The sequence below is a fragment of the Oncorhynchus keta genome, chromosome 22 (assembly GCF_023373465.1).
Source record: "Oncorhynchus keta strain PuntledgeMale-10-30-2019 chromosome 22, Oket_V2, whole genome shotgun sequence".
NCBI classification, from domain to species: domain Eukaryota; kingdom Metazoa; phylum Chordata; class Actinopteri; order Salmoniformes; family Salmonidae; genus Oncorhynchus; species Oncorhynchus keta.
This window is the reverse complement of record NC_068442.1, coordinates 45,940,846-45,945,290: the sequence shown is the minus strand read 5'-3', so window position 1 is coordinate 45,945,290 and position 4,445 is coordinate 45,940,846. Positions and strand designations below refer to the sequence as shown.

Genomic DNA, 4,445 nt, shown 5'->3' with positions numbered 1-4,445 from the left:
CCTCTTGCTTTTCAAAGATGAGGGTACAAAAAAAATACAGAAGAATGGTTGTTTTTTTCCTCTGTATTATCTTTTCCCAGATCCATTGTGTTATATTCTCCTACATTCCGTTCACATTCCCACACACTTCAAAGTGTTTCATTTCAAATTGTACCAAGAATATCCATATCCTTGCTTCAGGGCCTGAGTTACAGGCAGTCAGATTTGGGTATGTCTTTTTAGGCTATTTTTTTTTTAAAGGGGCGGATCCTTAAGAGGTTTAAGTATAATAGAATATAATTGTAAATTGTTTTGGAGCATACAATATAGCTCAGTATTTGTTTTATTTATTTTATTGTCTTTTATGCTCATCTTTATCAAGCCAATCATTTTGCAGGTGACTGTTTATGTTTTTCCAGTGATAGTTTCCAATTTTGAAACCATGGAATCGATATTAGTTAAAGGAAACATCAGTGCATTGTGTTTGACATTTCCTTTACTTTCAGTTAAAGGCATAGTTCACTTAAATTACAAAATTACAAATTGGTTTCCTTACCCTTTAAACAATCTATGGACAAGGTATGAGAGCAACCCATGCTTTAGCTTCCCTGGCACTATTTCCAAATGATAACGTTTTAGCATTTGTGGCACAAATCCCAATTCACGTCATGGTAGTGACAATTAGCATTTTTGACACATCATGTTCAAATCATTCCAAAGTATATCTAAAATTGATTGTGAATCTCAATAAAGTCACTTCTTTGTGATTTGAACATGATGCGAAAAAATGCTACTATCGCTAACATGACTTGAATGATAATTGTGGCACAAATGCTAAAACCTTTAGCATTTGGAAAATGTGTCAGGGAAACTAAACAAAAGCATGGATTTCTGTCATACTGTACCTGTCCATAGACTGCTCACAGGGTAAGGAAACCAATGTGCTTTGCTGTCTGTAAGCATATATTATGGGTTTACCACTGGGTTGATGAGAGCTCTAGAGACTGAGTACATAGAGTCACTTCAAGTAATTGTTTGATCTCTGAATGAAAAATATTATTTATGGGAGTTACTCTTGTCATAATGAGCAAATATAAATTATTCATAAACTGCCCCTCAGCCTGCTTTGAACAAATAAAATACATTTGATTTAATTTGCTCTGGTTGGCTGCTATCAGAAAGAACTGAGAAAAGAGATATGTTCTTCTTTTCATCAAAGTCAATCTTATTTTGTACCCTCTTCACAATATGACTAAAACCATCTCTAGAAACCAGGGAGAAGTATTCATACCCAAATGAACAGTACACAATGCCCGGTCCCCTATCCCTGCAACTCTATTCCCAGTGTACAACCAAACAGCATTACCAGTGCTTAATAAACACACATGGGTTGAGAGATATTCATAGCATTCTATGGGGAAATGACGCTCGGGTGTTTGGGACAGATAAGCCCTCTCCGTCTGTCTCCTCTCCCGCGGCACTCTCTGGAGGGAGCTGCGACACTGGGCCCAACAGTCATAAAGAGCAGGGATGAATAGCTAAATATCTGGGGAGAATCGCAGACAATTGTGCCAGAACAAGAGGCTGGATTGCCACGGGCCTGGGGCCTCATGTCTCCCGCCTGTCTCCGTGGCTCTACTGCAGATGGAGAGAGAGAGAGAGAGAGAGGGAGAGAGAGAGGGAGAGAGAGAGAGAGAGAGAGAGAGAGAGAGAGAGAGAGAGAGAGAGAGAGAGAGAGAGAGGCTTCAGCACCAGGGTGAGGGATAATCCTAGTGCAGAAGAGTCACAGACTGGGTTTTTTACATTATACACACATTAGTCATGCTGTAGTTACAGGGGAAGTGCCATGTAACTCCTGATACACCGGAAAACATTGTGCCGGGGAACTAATGTGAGATTGCAACTCGCTGCTGTGAATGCGCTGTCATACTGAGGGGATTGTCGGCGCCAGCGTGTACCGAGGCTGTGATTACGGGCCGTAATTAAAGTGAAGATAAGACTCGTGCTGGGAGGTTAGCTTCTCTCTGGACTTGACATGCACAATACCCCCCTGAGATCATGTGCCTCATGCCAGGCTAGCAGTGGGCGAGAGGGGGTGGGTTGAGGATACATGGTAATGAACTAGAGGTCCAATCAGAGTAACAGGAAGTGACAATTTTGACGTTTGACCTAGGCCTTGGTATATCCTCAGTACTGAAACGTGAAATCCTCACTATGTAACATGACATGCACACAATTAAACTTGTTGAGGATAAGGGGCAGTATTTTCACTTTGGATGAATTGCGTGCCCATAGTGAACTGCATCTTACTCTGTCCTAGATTGATAATATATGCATATTATTATTACTATTGGATAGAAAACACTCTGAAGTTTCTAAAACTGTTTGCATTATGTCTGTGAGTATAACAGAACTCATAGGGCAGGCAAACTTCCAAACAAGAAGCAAAATTCTGAATGTGGGTCAACTGACGTCAACTTTGATGTCATCGCCCCTTCCTTTCCCAAGTAGTTATGGATCTGGTAGCACTTCCTACGCCTTCCTCTAGATGTCCTCATTCAGTAGAACGTGGAATGGAGCTTTCGGTGTGAACTTTGACCGAATGGGAGGGGAAATAGTCACTGTCCCGAAAGAATGCCATTTTCCTGTGGTGCATTTCCCTGTGGGTGCCACCGTCATTCCATTTGGCTGCAGCTGAAAACGTATGATCCGGTTGGAACGTTATTGGATATATATGATAATAACATCCTGAAGATTGATTCTCTACTTAGTTTGACCAGTTTATTCAACCTGGAATATATCTTTTTGAAGTTTTCGTGCGAGTTGTCCTGGACCAGCGTCAGCTTTTGGGCACGTGAGCTGTAAGTGCTAGCAAATGCAGCTAATTGGACACTAGTATTGGACATTATGGAACAAAACAATGATTTATTGTGAAACTAGGACTCCTTGCACTGCATTCTGATGAAAGATCATCAAAGGAAAGGTAATATTTATGGTGTAATTTTGTATTTCTGGTGACTCCAACATGGCGGAGAAATACTTTTACGTCTGAGCGCTGTCTCAGATTATTGCATGTTAGGCTTTTTTCGTAACGTTTGAAAACAATCTGACACAGCGGTTGCATTAAGAACCAGTGTATCTTTAATTATATGTGGAACATGTATTTTTAGTCTAAGTTTATGATGATTATTTCTGTTATCTGGCGTAGCTTTCTATAATTCCTCTGGTATTTTGGAGGCATTTCTGAACAGGTTGTCAATGTAAACCGAGAGTTGTGGATATAAATATGCATATTATCGAACAAAACATAAATGTATTGTGTAACATGTCATCTGATGAAGATTTTCAAAAGGTTAGTGATTACTTTTATCTCTAATCCTGCTTTTGTGACTCTTGTGACTTATATTTGTCTGGAAAAAATAGCTGCGTCTTTCCTTTGATTTGGTGGTGGTCTAACATAAATATATGTTGTGTTTTCGCTGTAAAACATTTTAAAAATCGGACATGATGGGTAGATGAACAAGATGTTTCATTTGCTGTATTGGACTTGTTAATGTGTGAAAGTTAAATATTTCGAAAGAATATTTTTGAAATCCCTGCGCCACCTTTTCAGCTGAATGGGGGGTGGAGTTCCCCTCGGGGATCGCCTTGCCATAACAGGTTGTTAACCATAGCCCTAACATAACCCATCACCAAGGTAGTGGCTGTTTTCATCACCCCAACATCACTACTAATACCATTTACTGTGACATTACATTATTTATTGTGGTGTTTTTGTTTTATCTGTGACATAGAAGTGGGGGCTTTTCCTTCAGGAAAAACCTACTGGAGAAACACAAAAAGATCAAATGTTCCAAAACCTGTAGGTAGGTAGGTGTCACGACTTGGCATCAGGATCAGACCGAGACTCCTGCGGTGGACGACTGGTTTAGGAGCACATAGGAGACATGGGAGGCTGCCCGTGTACACCTCCAGCGAGCCGCGCATCACCAAAAAAACAGCATGGACCGTCACCGCAGTGAGACCCCGGTGTTCGCACCGGGGGACCGGGTCTGGCTCTCGCCCCGTAACCTGCCCCTCCGCATGCCCTGCCGGAAGCTGGATCTGCGGTTTGTGGGGCCATTTAAAGTCTTGAGGAGGGTGAACGAGGTATGTTACAGGTTAAAGCTTCCACCCGATTACCACATGAACCCCTCGTTCCGAGGTATGTTACAAATTACAGCTTCCCTCTGATTATCGTATTAACCCCTTGTTCCATGTGTCTCTCCTCAGGCCGGTGGTGGCTGGTCCGCTCCAGATATCTGAGGTGCGGGAGGTCCCACCGCCCCCTTTGGACATTGAGGGGGCCCCGGCGTACATTGTTTGTTCCATCCTGGATTCGAGGCGTCGGGTGGGGGGCCTTCAGTACCTCTCGGAGTGGAAGGGGTACGGGCCAGAGGAGAGGGGTACTGTCACGGGCCGGAGGG

General features: G+C 42.5%; 1 non-coding gene across 1 annotated transcript; it reads right to left on the bottom strand.

Annotated features, from left to right (window-relative positions):
* Window positions 1-3,777: 3,777 nt before the first annotated feature.
* On the bottom strand, window positions 3,778-3,833 carry LOC118401604 (U7 small nuclear RNA). The gene has a single exon (XR_004829296.1). It is a non-coding gene; the product is annotated as a U7 small nuclear RNA (small nuclear RNA).
* Window positions 3,834-4,445: the final 612 nt, after the last annotated feature.